Below are 18,604 nucleotides of genomic sequence, written 5' to 3' on the forward strand. Positions count from 1 at the left end.
TGATAAAACTACAGGAGCTGATAACCAGAATAACCAGTTTAGAGAGGAACAAAACTGACCTGATAGAGCTGAAAAACACAGCACAAGAAATTCACTATGGAATCACAAGTTTCAATAACAGAATAGGCCAAGTGGAGAAAAGAATCTCAGAGCTTGAAGACTATCTCTCTGAAATAAAACAGGCAGACAAGAATAAAGAAAAGAGAATGAAAAGGAACTAACAAAACCTCCAAGAAATACGGGATTATGTAAAAAGACATCCTATGACTGATTGGGGTACCTGAAAGAGATGGGGAGAACAGAATCAAGTTGGAAAACATTCTTCAGGATATCATCCAGGAGAACTTCCCCAACCTAGCAAGACAGGCCAAAATTCAAATTCAGGAAATCCAGAGAACCCCAGTAAGATACTTTACAAGAAAACCCCAAAACACACCATCATCACATTTGCCAAGATCAAAATGAAAAAGTGTTAAGGGCAGCCAGAGAGGCCAGGTCACCTAAAAAAAGTAAGCCCATCAGACTAACAGCATATCTCTCAGTGGAAACCCAATAAGCCAAAAGAGATTGGTGGCCAATATTCAACATTCTTAAAGAAAAGAATTACCAACCCAGAGTTTAATATCCGGCCAAACTAAGCTTCATAAAAGAAAGAGAAGCTCCTTTTCAGACAAGCAAATGCTGAGGGAATACATCTCCACCAAGCCTGCCTTGCAAGACCTCCTGAAGGAAGTACTAGATGTGGAAAGGAAAAACCATTACCAGCCACTACAAAAGCACACTGAAGTATACAGACGAGTGACATTATGAAGCAACCACATAAAACAAGTCTGCAAAATAACCAGTTAGCATCATGATGACAGGATCAGATTCACACATAACAGTATTAACCTTAAATGTAAATGGGCTTAATGCCACAGTTAAAAGACATAAAATGGCAAGCTGGATAGAGTCAAGCCCCATCAGTATTCTGTCTTCAAGAGACACATCTCACATCCAAAGACACACATAGGCTCAAAATAAAGGGAAGGAGGAAAAATGGAAAACAGAAAAAAGCTGGGGTCACAATCCTGGTTTCTGACAAAACAGACTTTAAACCAACAAAGATAAAAAAAGAAGGCCATTACATAATGGTAAAGGGTTCAATTCAACAAGAGCTAACTATCCTAAATATATATACACCCAATATAGGAGCACTCAGATCCATAAAGCAAGTTCTTAGAGACCTTCAGAGAGACTTACATTCCCACACAGTAATAGTGGACACTTTAACACCCCACTGACGATATTAGATCATCAAGACAGAAAATTAACAAAGATATTCAGGACCTGAACTCACCTCTGGACCAAGTTGACCTGATAGATGTCTATAGAACTCTCCATCCCAAAACAACAGAGTATACATTCTTCTCATCACATGGCACTCTAAAATTGATCACATAATTGGAAGTAAAACACCCCTCAGCAAATGCAAAAGAACTGAAATCAAACTGCTCAGACCACAGCACAATCAAGTTAGAACTCAAGATTAAGAAACTCACTCAAAACCACACTATGTGGAAATTGAACAACCTGCTCCTGAATGACTCCTGAGTAAATAATGAAATTAAGGCAGAAATTAAGAAGTTATTTGAAATTAATGAGAACAAAGAGACAATGTACCAGAATCTCTGGGACACAGGTAAAGCAGTGTTAATGGGGAAATTTATAGCGCTAAATCCCCACAACTAAAAGATCTCAAATCAACAACTTAACATCACAACTAAACTAGAGGCCAGGCATGGTGGCTCATGCCTGTGATCCCAGCACTTTGGGAGGCCGAGGTGGGTGGAGTGCTTGAGCTCAGGAGTTTGAGACCAGCCTGGCTAACATGGTGAAATCCTGCCTCTACTAAAAATACAAAAATTAGCCGGTCATGGTGGTGCACGCCTGTAATCCCAGCTGCTTGAGAGGCTGAGGCAGGAGAATTGCTTGAACCTGGGAGATGGAGGGTGCAGTGAACCAAGATCGCACCACTACACTCCAACTTTGGCAACAGAGCGAGACTCCATCTCAAAAACAAAAAACAAACAACAACAAAAAACTAGAGAACCAAGAGCAAACAAATCCCAAAGCTAGCAAGAGACAAGAAATAACCAAGATCAGAGCAGAACTGAAGGAAATAGAGACATGGAAAAACCCTTCAAAAAATTAATCCAGGAGTTTTCTTTTTTGAAAAAATTAATTGACTGCTAGCTAGACAAAGAAGAAAAGAGAGAAGAACCAAACAGACACAATCAGAAATGATAAGGGTGTTATCACCACTGACCCCACAGAAATACAACCAACCATCAGAGAATACTATAAACACCTCTATGCACATAAACTAGAAAATCTAGAAGAAGTTGATACATTCCTGGACATATACACCCTCCCAAGACTGAACCAGGAAGAAATTGAATTCCTGAATAGATCATGAACAATTTCTGAAATTGAGTCACTTATAAATAGCCTACCAACCAAAATAAGTCCAGGACCAGGCGGATTTATAGCTGAATTGTATCAGAGGTACAAAGAAGAGCTGGTACCATTTTTACTGGAACGATTTCAAGCAATTGAAAAGGAATGACTCCTCCCTCATTTTATAAGGCCAGCATCATCCTAATTCCAAAACCTGGCAGAGATATGACAAAAAAAGAAAACTTCAGGCCAATATCCCTGATGAACATTGATATGGAAGTTCTCAATAACATTAATACTGGCAAATCAAATCCAGCAGCACATCAAAAAGCTTATCCACCATGGTCAAGTCGGCTTCCTCCCTGGGATGCATGGTTGATTCAACATATGCAAATCAATAAATGTAATTCATCACATAAACAGAATGAAAGACAAACCACATGATTATCTTGACACAGAAAAGGGCTTTGATAAAATTCAACATCCTTTATGTTAAAAACTCTCAATAAACTAGGTATTGAAGGAACATACCTCTAAATAATAAAAACCATATATGACAAACTCACAGCCAGTATCATACTGAATGGGCAAAAGCTGGAAGCATTTCCCTTGAAAACTGGCACAAGACAAAGATGACTTCTCACCACTCATATTCAACATAGTATTGGAAATTCTGGCGAGGGAAATCAGGCAAGAGAAAGCATATTCAAATAGGAAGAGAGGAAGTTAAATTATCTTTGTTTGCAGGTGATGCAATCCTGTATCTAGAAAACCCTATTGTATCAGCCCAAAAGCTTCTTAAGCTGATAAGCAACTTGAGCAAAGTTTCAGGATACAAAATTAATGTGCAAAAATTGCTGGCATTCCTTTTCACCAACAACAGACAAGCAGACAACCAAATTGTGAATGAACTCTGATTCTCAATTGCTACAAAGAGAATAAAATACCTAGGAATACAGCTAACAAGGGAAATGACCTCTTCAAGATGAACCACAAAGCACTGCTCAAAGAAATCAGAGAGGACACAAACAAATGGAAAAACATTCCATGCTCATGGATAGGAGGAATCAATATCATGGAAGTAGCCATACTGCCCAAAGTAATTTATAGATTCAATGCTATTCCCCTTAAACTACCATTGGCATTCTTCACAGAATTAGAAGAAACTGTTTTAAAATTCATATGGAGCAACGGGAACAAAAAGCCCAAATAGCCAAGACAATTCTAAACAAAAAGAACAAAGCTGGAGGCATCATGCTACCTGACTTCAAAGTATACTACAAAGCTGCAGTAAGCAAAACAGCATGGTACTTGGACAGAAACAGACACATAGACCAATGGAACAGAATAGAGAACTCAAAAATAAGACCACATAGCTATAACCATCTGATCTTCGACAAACCTGACAAAAGCAAGCAAAGGGGAAAGAATTCCCTTTTTAATAAATGGTGCTAGGAGAACTGGCTAGTCATATGCAGAAAGTTGAAACTGGACCCCTTCCTTATACCTTATACAAAAATTAACTCAAGATGGATTAAAGATTTAAATATAAAACCCAAAACTATAAAAACCCTAGAAGAAAATCTAGGCAGTACCATTCAGAACATCAGCACTGGCAAAGATTTCACAATGAAAATGCTAAAGCAACAGCAACAAAAGCAAAAGTTGACAAATGGGATCTAAGTGAACTAAATAGCTTCTGCACAGCAAAAGAAACTATCATCAGAGTGAACAGACAACCTACAGAATGGGAGAAAAATTTTGTACTCTATCCATCTGACAAAGGTCTAATATCCAGAATCTACAAGAAACTTAAACAAATTTACAAGAAAAAAACCCCATTAAAAGCTGGGCAAATGACATGAACAGACGCTTCTCAAAAGGAGACACACATGCGGCCAAGCAAACATGTAAAAAAAGCTCAACATCACTGATCATCAGAGAAATGCGAATTAAAACCACAATGAGATAATTAAGATGTCAAGAAACAACAGGTGCTGGTGAGGTTGTGGAGAAAAAGGAATGCCTTTACACTGTTGGTGGAAGTGTAAATTTTTTTTTTTGCTTTTATTTTTTTATTTTTTTATTTTTCCTTTTTTTTATTATTATACTTTAGGTTTTAGGGTACATGTGCACAATGTGCAAGTTTGTTACATATGTATCCATGTGCAATGTTGTTTTGCTGCACCCATTAACTCGTCATTTAGCATTAGGTATATCTACTAATGCTGTCCCTCCCCCTGCCCCCACCCCACAGCAGTCCCCGGAGTGTGATGTTCCCCTTCCTGTGTCCATGAGTTCTCATTGTTCACTTCCCACCTATGAGTGAGAACATGTGGTGTTTGGTTTTTTGTCCTTGCGATAGTTTGCTGAGAATGATGTTTTCCAGTTTCATCCATGTCCCTACAAAGGACATGATCTCATCATTTTTTATGGCTGCATAGTATTCCATGGTGTATATGTGCCACATTTTCTTAATCCAGTCTATCGTTGTTGGACATTTGGGTTGGTTCCAAGTCTTTGCTATTGTGAATAGTGCCACAATAAACATACGTGTGCATGTGTCTTTATAGCAGCATGATTTATAATCCTTTGGGTATATACCCAGTAATGGGATGGCTGGGTCAAATGGTATTTCTAGTTCGAGATCCCTGAGGAATCGCCACACTGACTTCCACAATGGTTGAACTAGTTTACAGTCCCACCAACAGTGTAAAAGTGTTCCTATTTCTCCACATCCTCTCCAGCACCTGTTGTTTCCTGACTTTTTAATGATGGCCATTCTAACTGGTGTGAGATGGTATCTCATTGTGGTTTTGATTTGCATTTCTCTGATGGCCAGTGATGATGAGCATTTTCTCATGTGTTTTTTGGCTGCATAAATGTCTTCTTTTGAGAAGTGTCTGTTCATGTCCTTCATCTACTTTTTGATGGGGTTGTTTGTTTTTTTCTTGTAAATTTGTTCGAGTTCATTGTAGATTCTGGATATTAGCCCTTTGTCAGATGAGTAGGTTGCAAAAATTTTCTCCCATTCTGTAGGTTGCCTGTTCACTCTGATGGTATTTTCTTTTGCTGTGCAGAAGCTCTTTAGTTTAATTCGATCCCATTTGTCAATTTTGGCTTTTGTTGCCATTGCTTTTGGTGTTTTAGACATGAAGTCCTTGCCCACATCTATGACTTGAATGATATTGCCTAGGTTTTCTTCTAGGGTTTTTATGATTTTAGGTCTAACATTTAAGTCTTTAATCCATCTTGAATTAATTTTTGTAAAAGGTGTAAGGAACGGATCCAGTTTCAGCTTTCTACATATGGCTAGCCAGTTTTCCCAGCACCATTTATTAAATAGGGAATCCTTTCCCCATTGCTTGTTTTCGTCAGGTTTCTCAAAGATCAGATAGTTGTAGATATGCGGCATTATTTCTGAGGGCTCTGTTTTGTTCCATTGATCTATGTCTCTGTTGTGGTACCAGTACCATGCTGTTTTGGTTACTGTAGCCTTGTAGTATAGTTTGAAGTCAGGTAGCGTGATGCCTCCAGCTTTGTTCTTTCGGCTTGGGATTGACTTGGCGATGTGGGCTCTTTTTTGGTTCCATGTGCACTTTAAAGTAGTTTTTTCCAGTTCTGTGAAGAAAGTCATTGGTAGCTTGATGGGGATGGCATTGAATCTATAAATTACCGTGGGCAGTATGGCCATTTTCATGATTTTGATTCTTCCTACCCATGAGCATGGAATGTTCTTCCATTTGTTTGTATCCTCTTTTATTTCATTGAGCAGTGGTTTGTAGTTCTCCTTGAAGAGGTCCTTCACATCCCTTGTAAGTTGGATTCGTAGGTATTTTATTCTCTTTGAAGCAATTATGAATGGGAGTTCACTCATGATTTGGCTCTCTGTTTGTCTGTGATTGGTGTACAAGAATGCTTGTGATTTGTGTACATTGATTTTGTATCCTGAGACTTTGCTGAAGTTGTTTATCAGCTTAAGGAGATTTTGGGCTGAGACGATGGAGTTTTCTAGATATACAATCATGTCATCTGCAAACAGGGACAATTTGACTTCTTCTTTTCCTAATTGAATACCCTTTATTTCCTTCTCCTGCCTAATTGCCCTGGCCAGAACTTCCAGCACTATGTTGAATAGGAGTGGTGAGAGAGGGCATCCCTGTCTTGTGCCAGTTTTCAAAGGGAATGCTTCCAGTTTTTGCCCATTCAGTATGATATTGGCTGTGGGTTTGTCATAGATAGCTCTTATTATTTTGAGATACATCCCATCAATACCTAATTTATTGAGAGTTTTCGCATGAAGGGTTGTTGAATTTTGTCAAAGGCCTTTTCTGCATCTATTGAGATAATCATGTGGTTTTTGTCTTTGTTTCTGTTTATATGCTGGATTACATTTATTGATTTGCGTATGTTGAACAGGGATGAAGCCCACTTGATCATGGTGTATAAGCTTTGTGATGTGCTGCTGGATTTGGTTTGCCAGTATTTTATTGAGGATTTTTGCATCAATGTTCATCAAGGATATTGGTCTGAAATTCTCTTTTTTGGTTATGTCTCTGCCGGGCTTTGGTATCAGGATGATGCTGGCCTCATAAAATGTGTTAGGGAGGATTCCCTCTTTTTCTGTCGATTGGAATAGTTTCAGAAGAAATGGTACCAGCTCCTCCTTGTACCTCTGGTAGAATTCAGCTGTGAATCCATCTGGTCCTGGCCTCTTTTTGGTTGGTAAGCTATTGATTATTGCCACAATTTCAGAGCCTGTTATTGGTCTATTCAGAGATTCAACTTCTTCCTGGTTTAGTTTTGGAAGGGTATATTTGTCGAGGAATTTATCCATTTATTCTAGATTTTCTAGTTTATTTGCATAGAGGTGTTTGTAGTAATCTCTGATGGTAGATTGTATTTCTGTGGGATCGGTGGTGATATCCCCTTTTTCATTTTTTATTGCATCTATTTGATGCTTCTCTCTTTTCTTCTTTATTAGTCTTGCTAGCGGTCTATGAATTTTGTTGATCTTTTCAAAAAACCAGCTCCTGGATTCATTAATTTTTTGAAGGGTTTTTTGTGTCTCTATTTCCTTCAGTTCTGCTCTGATTTTAGTTATTTCTAGCCTTCTGCTAGCTTTTGAATGTGTTTGCTCTTGATTTTCTAGTTCTTTTAATTGTGATGTTAGGGTGTCAATTTTGGATCTTTCCTGCTTTCTCTTGTGGGCATTTAGTGCTATAAATTTCCCTCTACACACTGCTTTGAATGTGTCCGAGAGATTCTGGTATGTTGTGTCTTTGTTCTCGTTGGTTTCAAAGAACATCTTTATTTCTGCCTTCATTTCATTATGTACCCAGTAGTCATTCAGGAGCAAGTTGTTCAGTTTCCATGTAGTTGAATGGTTTTGAGTGAGTTTCTTAATACTGAGTTCTAGTTTGATTGCACTGTGGTCTGAGAGACAGTTTGTTATAATTTCTGTTCTTTTACATTTTCTGAGGAGAGCTTTACTTCCAACTACGTGGTCAATTTTGGAATAGGTGTGGTGTGGTGCTGAAAAAAATGTATATTCTGTTGATTTGGGGTGGAGAGTTCTGTAGATGTCTATTAGGTCCACTTTGTGCAGACTGAGTTCAATTCTTGGATATCCTTGTTAACTTTCTGTCTCATTGATCTGTCTAATTTTGACAGTGGGGTGTTAAAATCTCCCATTATTATTGTGTGGGAGTTTAAGTCCCTTTGTAGGTCACTCAGGACTTGCTTTATGAATCTGGGTGCTCCTGTGTTGGGTGCATATATATTTAGGATAGTTAGCTCTTCTTGATGAATTGATCCCTTTACCATTATGTAATGGCCTTCTTTGTCTCTTTTGATATTTGTTGGTTTAAAGTCTATTTTATCAGAGACTAGGATTGCAACCCCTGCCTTTCCTTTATTCCATTTGCTTGGTAGATCTTCCTCCATCCCTTTATTTTGAGTCTATGTGTGTCTCTGCATGTGAGATGGGTTTCCTGAATACAGCACACTGATGGGTCTTGACTCCTTATCCAGTTTGCCAGTCTGTGTCTTTTAATTGTAGAATTTAGCCCATTTACCTTTAAAGTTAATATTGTTATGTGTGAATGTGATCCTGTCATTATGATGTTAGTTGGTTATTTTGCTCGTTAGTTGATGCAGTTTCTTCCTAGCCTCGATGGTCTTTACAGTTTGGCATGTTTTTGCAGTGGCTGGTACCAGTTGTTCTGTTCCATGTTTAGTGCTTCCTTCAGGAGCTCTTTTAGGTCAGGCCTGGTGGTGACAAAATCACTCAGCATTTGCTTGTCTGTAAAGTATTTTATTTCTCCTTCACTTATGAAGCTTAGTTTGGCTGGATATGAGATTCTGGGTTGAAAATTCTTTTCTTTAAGAATGTTGAATATTGGCCCCCACTCTCTTCTGGCTTGTAGAGTTTCTGCTGAGATATCAGCTGTTAGTCTGATGGGCTTCCCTTTGTGGGTAACCCGACCTTTCTCTCTGGCTGCCCTTAACATTTTCTCCTTCATTTCAACTTCGGTGAATCTGACAATTATGTGTTTTGGAGTTGCTCTTCTTGAGGAGTATCTTTGTGGCTTTCTCTGTATTTCCTGAATCTGAATGTTGGCCTGCCCTGCTAGATTGGGGAAGTTCTCCTGGATAATATCTTGCAGAGTGTTTTCCAACTTGGTTCCATTCTCCCCATCATTTTCAGGTACACCAATCAGACGTAGGTTTGGTCTTTTCACATAGTCCCAAATTTCTTAGAGGCTTTGTTCATTTCTTTTTATTCTTTTTTCTCTAAACTTCCCTTCTGGCTTCATTTCATTCATTTCATCTTTCATCACTAATACCCTTTCTTCCAGTTGATCGCATCGGCCACTGAGGCTTCTGCAATCTTCGCATAGTTCTTGAAACTTGGCTTTCAGCTCCATCAGCTCCTTTAAGCCCTTCTCTCCATTAGTTATTCTAGTTATCCATTCGTCTAATTTTTTTTCAAAGTTTTTAACTTCTTTGCTATTGTTTTGAATTTCCTCCCATAGCTCGGAGTAGTTTGATCGTCTGAAGCCTTCTTCTCTCAACTCGTCAAAGTCATTCTCCGTCCAGCTTTGTTCCGTTGCTGGTGAGGAACTGCGTTCCTTTGGAGGAGGAGAGGTGCTCTGCTTTTTAGAGTTTCCAGTTTTTCTGCTCTGTTTTTCCCCATCTTTGTGGTTTTATCTACTTTTGGTCTTTGATGATCGTGATGTACAGATGGGTTTTTGGTGTTGATGTCCTTTCTGTTTGTTAGTTTTCCTTCTACCAGACAGGACCCGCAGCTGCGAGTCTGTTGGAGTTTGCTAGAGGTCCACTCCAGACCCTGTTTGGCTGGGTGTCAGCAGCAGTGGCTGCAGAACAGCAGATTTTTGTGAGACCACAAATTCAGCTGTCTGATAGTTCCTCTGGAAGTTTTGTCTCAGAGGAGTACCCGGCCGAATGAGGTGTCAGTCTGTCCCTACTGGGGGGTGCCTCCCAGTTAGGCTGCTTGGGGGTGAGGGACCCACTTTAGGAGGCAGTCTGTCTGTTCTCAGATATCCAGCTGCGTGCTGGGAGAACCACTACTCTCTTCAAAGCTGTCAGTCAGACGGGGACATTTAAGTCTTCAGAAATTCCTGCTGAATTTTTGTTTGTCTGTGCCCTGCCCCCAGAGGTGGAGCCTACAGAGGCAGGCAGGCCTCCTTGAGCTGTGGTGGGCTCCACCCAGTTCAATCTTCCTGGCTGCTTTGTTTACCTAAGCAAGCCTGGGCAATGGTGGGCGCCCCTCCCCCAGCCTCACTGAGGCCTTGCAGTTTGATCTCAGACTGCTGTGCTAGCAGTCAGCGAGACTCTGTGGGCCTAGGACCCTCCGAGCCAGGTGCGGGACACAATCTCCTAGTGTGCCGTTTTCCAGGCCCGTTGGAAATGCACAGTATTAGGGTGGGACTGACCCGATATTCCAGGTGCCGTCTGTTACCCCTTTCTTTGACTTGGAAAGGGAACTCCCTGAACCCTTGCGCTTCCCGAGTGAGGCAATGCCTCGCCCTGCTTTGGCTCGCACACAGTGTGCTTCACCGACTGTCCTGCACCCACTGTTTGGCACTCCCTAGTGAGATGAAACTGGTACCTCAAACAGAAATGCAGAAATCACCCGTCTTCTGTGTCACTCAGGCTGGGAGCTGTAGACTGGAGCTGTTCCTATTCGGCCATCTTGGCTCCACCCCTCCAGAAGTGTAAATTAGTTCAGCCATTGTGGAAGACAGTGTGGCGTGATTCCTCAAAGACCTAGAGGTAGAAATACCATTGGACCCAGTAATCCCATTACTGGGTATTTACCCAAAGAAATATAAATCATTCTATTATAATGCATGCATATGTTCATTGCAGCACTGTTCATGATAACAAAAACATGGAATCAACCCAAATGCCCATCAATGATAGACTGGATAAAGAAAATATAGTACATACACACCATGGAATACTATGTAGCCATAAAAAGTAAGGAGATCATGTCTTTTGCAGGAACATGGATGAAGCTGGGAGCCATAATCATCAGTAAACTAACACAGGAACAGAAAACCAAACACTGCATGTTCTCACTTATAAGTAAGAGCTGAATGATGAGAACACATGGACACATCGCGGGGGGGTGGGGGGGAACAACACACACTGGGGCCTGTCAGGAGGGTAGGGGGAAGGAGAGCATCAGGAATAATAGCTAATGGATGCTCTGCTTAATATCTAGGTGATGGGATGATCTGTGCAGCAAACCACCCACAGCACACGCTTACCTATGTAACAAACCTGCACATCCTGCACATGTACCCCAGAACTTAAAAGTTGAAGAACAAAAGATTTTTGTAAAAAAAGCAACTTTGTTTTGTTGATCCTTTGTATTTTTTTAAGTCTATTTTGTTTAGTTCTGCTTTGATCTTTATAATGTCTTTCTTTCTACTAATTTTGTGTTTGTTTTGTTCTTGCGTTTTTTAGTTCCTTAAGGTTCATTGTTAGGTTGTTTATTTGAAGTCTTTCTCTTTTTTTTTTTTTTTTTTGATGTAGGCATTTACTGCTATATATTTCCCTGTTAGCACTGCTTTTGCTGTGTTCCATAGGTTGTGGTACATTGTGTTTTCATTTCTGTGTGTTGCAATAAATTTCTTAATTTCCTTCTTAATTTCTGCATTGACTCGTTTTTTTTTCAGGAGCATGTTGTTGAATTTCCATGTATTTGTACCATTTCCAAAGTTTCTCTTGTTATTAATGTCTATTTTATTCCATTGTGTTCAGAAAAGTTACTTGATATTATTTCGATTTATTTGAATTTATTGAGACTTATTTTGTGGCCTAACATGGCCTATCCTGGAAAATATCCTATGTGCTAATGATAATATTCTGTGTGCTGATGAGAAGAATATATACTCTGTAGCTGTTAGATGAAGTGGTTTGTAAATGTCTGTTAGGTCCATTTGGTCTAAAGTGCAGTTGAATTCCAATGTTTCTATGTTGATTTTCTGTCTAGATGAGCTATCTAATGCTGTGGGTAGGTGTATGTGTGTGGTTGTTTTTGTTTTTGTTTTTTTTGAGACAGAGTTTTGCTCTGTCACCCAGGCTGGAGTGCAGTGGCATGATCTTGGCTCACTGCAACCTCTGCCTCCCGGGTTCAAGTGATTCTCTGCCTCAGCCTCCCAAGTAGCTGGGATTACAGGTGCCTGCCACCACGCCTAGGTAATTTTCGTATTTTTAGTAGAGACAGGGTTTCACCATCGTGGCCAGGCTGGGCTCGAACTCCTGATCTTGTGATCCACCCGCCTCGGCCTCCCAAATTGCTGGGATTACAGGCATGAGCCACCATGCCCGGCCTGCTGTGAGTAGGTTTTAAAGTACCCAAATAGGACTGTATTGGAGTCTGTCTCTTCCTTTTGATCTAGTAATGTTTGCTTTATATATCTGGGTGCTTCAGTGTTGGGTGCATATATATTTAGAAATGCAATATTCTATTGATGAATTAATCGCTTTGTCATATTATGATCTTCATTGTCTTTTTACTGTTGTTGTTTACTGTCTTATCTTTTAAGTAGGACATTTAATCCACTCACAGGTAGGGTTATTATTGAGATATTATTATTGAGATGTGAGGACTCATTCCTGAAATGAATCCTCTCCATTTTTGTTTGTCTGGGAGAGACTTTATTTCTCTTTTATTTATGAAAGATTCCTTGGCTGGGTATAGAATTCTTGTTGGGCAGGTTTTTATTTTATTTTCCTCTCAGCACTTTGAATATATCATCCCATTCTCTCCTGGCTTGTGAAGTTTCTGCTGAGAAATCCTTTGTTACTCTGATGAGACTTCCCTTGTATGTGACTAGGCGCTTCTCTCTGCCTTTAACTTTTGACAGTTTGACTATAATGTGACAGACAGAAGACCTTTTGGGGTTGTTATCTATTTGTGGGTATCTGAGCTTCCTGTATCTGGATGTCTAAATGTCTTGCTATACTTGGAAAGTTTTCAGTCATTATTTTGGTAAATAGGTTTCTTATGCCATTGATCTTCTCTTCACCTTCTGGAACACTGAAATCCATATATTTGGTTGCTTTATGATGTCCCATGTGTCATGTAGACTTTGCATTCTTTTTCATGGTTTTTTTTGTTGTTGTTTTCGGGGTTTTTTGTTATTGTTGTTTGACTGGGAACATTCCATGTGCTGATGAGAAGAATGTTTATTCTGCAGCAATTGGATGAAATGCACATATATTTATTGGGTTTTTTTGGTTTTGTTTTTTAATTTTTAAAAAAAACGACATGGGGTCTTGCTATGTTGACCAGGCTGGTCTCGAACTCCTGGCCTCAAGTGATTCTTCCATCTCTGCCTCTTTTTTTTTTTTTTTTTTTTTTTTTTTTTTTGAGACGGAGTCTCGCTCTTTCACCCAGGCTGGAGTGCAGTGGCGTGATCTCGGCTCACTGCAGGCTCCGCCCCCCGGGGTTCACGCCATTCTCCTGCCTCAGCCTCCCTTGTAGCTGGGACTACAGGCGCCTGCCACCTCGCCCGGCTAATTTTTTGTATTTTTAGTAGAGACGGGGTTTCACCGTGTTAGCCAAGATGGTCTCGATCTCCTGACCTTGTGATCCGCCCGCCTCGGCCTCCCAAAGTGCTGGGATTACAGGCGTGAGCCACTGCGCCCGGCCCCCATCTCTGCCTCTTAAAGTGCTGGGATTGTAGGCATGAGTCACCATGCCTGTCCGTGTTTTTATGGTTAAATGATCCCTTTATCATTATATAATGACTTTCTTTGTTTCTTTCTTTTTTTCTCCACATTGTTTTCCCTAGTGGCTGTACTAGTTTATATTCCCACCAGCAGTGTAGAAGTGTTCCCTGTTCACCGCATCCACGCCAACATCCATTGTTTTTTGATTTTTTTGATTATGGCCATTCTTGCAGGAGTAAGGTGGTATCGCATTGTGGTTCTGATTTGCATTTCCCTGATCATTAGTGATGTTGAGCATTTTTTCATATGTTTGTTGGCCATTTGTGTGTCTTCTTTTGAGGATTGTCTATTCATTTCCTTAACCCACTTTTTGATGGGGTTGTTTGCTTTTTTCTTGCTGATTTGAGTTCATTGTAGATTCTGGCTATTAGTTCTTTGTCAGATGTATAGATTGTGAAGATTTTTCTCCCGCTCTGTGGGTTATCTGTTTACTTTGCTGACTCTTTGTTTTGCCACACAAAAGCTCTTCAGTTTAAGACCCAGCTATTTATCTTTGTTTTTATTGTATTTGCTTTTAGGTTCTTGGTCATGAAATCCTTACATAAGCCAATCTCTAGAAGGGGTTTTCCAATGTTATCTTCTAGAATTTTTATAGTTTCAGATCTTATATTTAAGTCCTTGATCCATCTTGGGTTTATTTTTGTATAAGATCCAGTTTCATTTTCCTACATGTGACTAGCCAATTATCCCAGCACCATTTGTTGAAAAGGGTGTCTTTCCCCCTTTATGTTTTCGTTTGCTTTGTCGAAGATCACTTGGCTGTAAGTATTTGGGTTTACTTCTGGTTTCTCTATTCTTTTTTATGCCAGTACCATGATGGTTTGGTGGCTATGGCCTTATAGTATAGTTTGAAATCAGGTAATGTGATGCCTCTAGATTTGTTTATTTTGCTTAGTCTTGCTTTGGCTATGTGGGCTCTTTTTTGGTTCCATATGAATTTGAGAATTGTTTTTTCTAATTCTGTGAAGAATGATGGTGGTATTTTGATGGGAACTGCATTGAGTTTTTAAATTGCTTTTGGCACTTTGGTCATTTTTACAATATTGATTCTATCCATCCGTGAGCATGGGATGTGTTTCAATTTGTTTGTGTCATCTATGATTTCCTTCAGCATCGTTTTGTAGTTTCCCTTGTAGAGGTCTTTCACCTCCTGGGTTAGGTATATTCCTAAGTATTTTATTTTTTGCAGCTATCGTGAAAGGGGTTGAGTTCTTGATTTGTTTCTCAGCTTGGTTGCTGTTGGTATATAGCAGAACTACTGATTTGTGCATATTAATTTTGTATCCAGAAACTTTGCTGAATTATTTTATTAGTTCTAGGAGCTTTCTGGAGGAATTATTAAGGTTTTCTAGGCAAACAATTATATCATCAGCAAACAGTGACAGTTTGACTTCCTCTTTACTGATTTGGATGCCCTTGATTTATTTCTCATCTGATTGCTCTGACTAGGTCTTCCAGTACTATGTTGAAGAGGAGTGGTGAGAGTGGGCACCCTTGTTCCAGTTTTCAGAGGGAATGCTTTCTCCTTTTCCTCATTCAGTATTATGTTGGCTGTGGGTTTGTCAAAGATGTCTTTTATTACATTGAGGTATGTCCCTTGTATGCCAATTTTGCTGAGAGTTTTAATCAAAAAGTGATGCTGGATTTTGTCGAATGCTTTTCCTGAATCTGTTGAGATGATTATGTGATTTTTGTTTTTAATTCTGTATATGTGGTGTATCACATTTATTGACTTGCATGTATTAAACCTCCCCTGCATCCCTGGTATGAAACCCACTTGATCAAGGTGGATTGTCTTTTTGATATGTTGTTGGATTCTGTTAGCTAGTATTTTGTTAAGGATTTTAGCATCTATGTTCATCAGGGATATTGGTCTGTAGTTTTCTTTTTTAGTTATGTCCTTTCTTGGTTTTGGTATTAGGGTGATACTGGCTTCATAGAATGACTTAGGAGGGTTCCTTCTTTCTCTATCTTGTGGAATAGTGTCAATAGGATTGGTGCCAATTCTTCTTTGAATGTTTGGTAGAATTCTGTTGTGAATCCGTCTGGTCCTGGACTTTTTTTTTTGATAATTTTTAAATTACCATTTCAATCTTGCTGCTTATTATTGGTCTGTTCAGGGTATCTAATTCTTCCTGATTTAAGGTAGGAGGGTTGTATCGTTTCAGGAATTTATGCATCTCTTCTAGGTTTTCTAGTTTATGTGCATAAAAGTGTTCATAGTAGCCTTGAATGATCTTTTGTATTTTTGTGGTATTAGTTGTAATATCTCCTGTTTCATTTCATATTGAGTTTATTTGGATTTTCTCTCTTCTTTTCTTGGTTAATCTTGCTTATGGTTATCAATTTTATCTTTTCAATGAACCAGGTTTTTGTTCATTTATCGTTTGTGTTGTTTTTTGTTTTAATTTCATTTAGTTCTGCTTTGACCTTGGTTATTTCCTTTCTCCTGCTAGGTTTGGGTTTGGTTTATTCTTGTTTCTCTAGCTCCTTGAGGTGTGACCTTAGATTGTCTATCTGTGCTCTTTCAGACTATTTGATGCAGGCCTTTAGGGCTATGAACTTTCCTCTTAGCACTGCCTTTGCTGTATCCCAGAGGTTTTGATAGGTTTTGTCACTATTGTCATTCAGTTCAAAGAATTATTTAATTTAAATCTTGATTTCATTGACCCAGTGATCATTCAGGAGCAGGTCATTTAATTTCCTTGTATTTGCGTGGTTTTGAAGGCTCCTTTTGGAGTTGATTTCTGTGGGGGTCTGTCTTGCAGACCCTGATTCAATGACAGATGAATAACGTACACTGACACAGATATTATGCTTGTCAATCCAGCCAAGGGTCCAGGCCACTTACAGACTCTAAGGAGAGTGCTGTGAGCCGCAGCCCTGACTCTCTGGCCCTCCTGGCATTTATTCAGTACACATTAAATGACAGAAGTCTCAAGTAAACACCATTAGAGGGTAATCAACCTGGTCGGCTTCCACGCTCCCCCACCACCTACCCCCTCCCAGCGCTATCCTGCCCGCACATGATCAAAGGTTAGTTTTAGAACCACCTGAGTAAACAAGCTATTTAGATAAAGTACTCTACATTCCTGTTAATTACCCTTGCTATAGCTCAAAGAGGATTAGGCTGCCTTCAGCCATAACTGTCCTGAAGCTTTTGCAAAAACCTTTTGGCCTTCCAAGGTTTGTGTTTTATTTTATAATTTTCCCCATCATTCTGACTGAACCCCTACATCTCTCCCTTTTCCGTTTTCTGCATCAAGTCTTATTGATTGGAGAGTGCAGACGTATGCAGCAACAGGTTTTTCAGGAGTGGCAGTCATTGCTCTCATTCTGGCTTTGCATCCTAGAATTAGTAAATAACATAAGACAATCATGAGTATAATTAGCAACATTCTTTGCTAGTCAAAGAGTGACCCCCAGGAGTGGGGGTCTAACCAGGAGAGATGATCTTGCACACCCTTCCATATGGCTGTTTGTTGGGTGTATAGATCTATAGTGTGAAGGGATTCTAAAATTTTAGTTTTAAGTTGCTTTAAGTCTGCTGTTAAATTCCCCAGAGGTGTTTCACCTCATCCCAACTATGCATTGATTGATTCCATGGTAGAGAAGTGACACAGATATGCTTATGCTCCCAGTTGCAGCTTAATTGCTGTTAGAATGCCAGTGCATCTTGTCACTCCCCTACATATTTTAAAGCAGCCTCAAGGGCTTGCAGATGTGCAAGAATTTTTTGATCTATACCCTGCTATAAGAGAAGTTCATTAGACACATTTTTGGCCAGATTATCTACAAAGGCAGCTGTTTATACTGACTCAGTAATAGATGCCACAGCAATGCTAGCAGTTGCTAGGATGATTATGGCTGAGACTATAAAGGCCATAAATGTAATAATTATGAATCTTTTGTGTCTGACCTGGGACAGGGTACGCTCTAAGGTGGCAAGGGCAGAGGATCCTTGCCAGTCGCATGTCAAATTGACTGGTAGGAATGCCTCAGATTACCTCCTTAATACCATGACACTAGTAATATTTAGATCAGATATATTGTAATTAGTGATACATGAGGCAAACCAAGTCTGTCCCTGCACCTGGGTCACAAATGTGGAGTTTTGGGGTGAAATAGAAATATTGGTTCCCATAAGGAAAACATGGATGGGTAGTACAAATCAGTTACTGATCAGCGTAACTGATCAGTATGAATAAAGGTTATAGGATAGTTGTTACTGGAATTATGATATGTTCCATGCCAGGTGTCAAGGGAGGTGCCAAGATGTCCCAGGTGCCATAAAGTGTCTTGGGGTGGCATGGACTTTACCTGGGGTCTGGGATATTCCATCCCCCCATTGGCCCAAATCATAGGGGAACGGGATGTGGCTACAAAACTGTGATTGATGCCTTGACAGAGGAGGACATTAGTAAGGCTGCCCTGCAAATGGCCATGGGGACTCCAGTCTAAGATGTTATAATTGCCTAACTGGAGGCTATGGGCTTGTCCCCTGTGACAGACCTCCCAGCTAAAGTAAAATCCAGTACTTTCCCAGTTTTGTCCTTTAGCACAGGAAGGAATGTTTGGGAAAGTGGCATTGATTGCATTACCTGGTTTGAGGCTACCTGTGGCTAAGGCTGTTAAGGCATTTTCTTTGCCATGATATGGCCATAATTGTGTTTGGGCAGATACACAGTAAGTGTTAGAACCTTTATAACTTACACACAGTGGGAAGATAATGGAGTGATATGTAGTGTTATCTGGCACCTTAGTCCAATGTGTGCCATTACTGAGGGACCCCGCTGGGGGTAAATCTATCCCTCCTAGCCAAGCACTTATGTTATTATAGGCTGGGAAGGGGGTGTCTGCCCAGGTGACAGGGCGAAAGAAAGGCAGGTCTAAG

This window comes from Symphalangus syndactylus, chromosome 16 (genome assembly GCF_028878055.3).
Source record: "Symphalangus syndactylus isolate Jambi chromosome 16, NHGRI_mSymSyn1-v2.1_pri, whole genome shotgun sequence".
In the NCBI taxonomy this organism is placed as follows: domain Eukaryota; kingdom Metazoa; phylum Chordata; class Mammalia; order Primates; family Hylobatidae; genus Symphalangus; species Symphalangus syndactylus.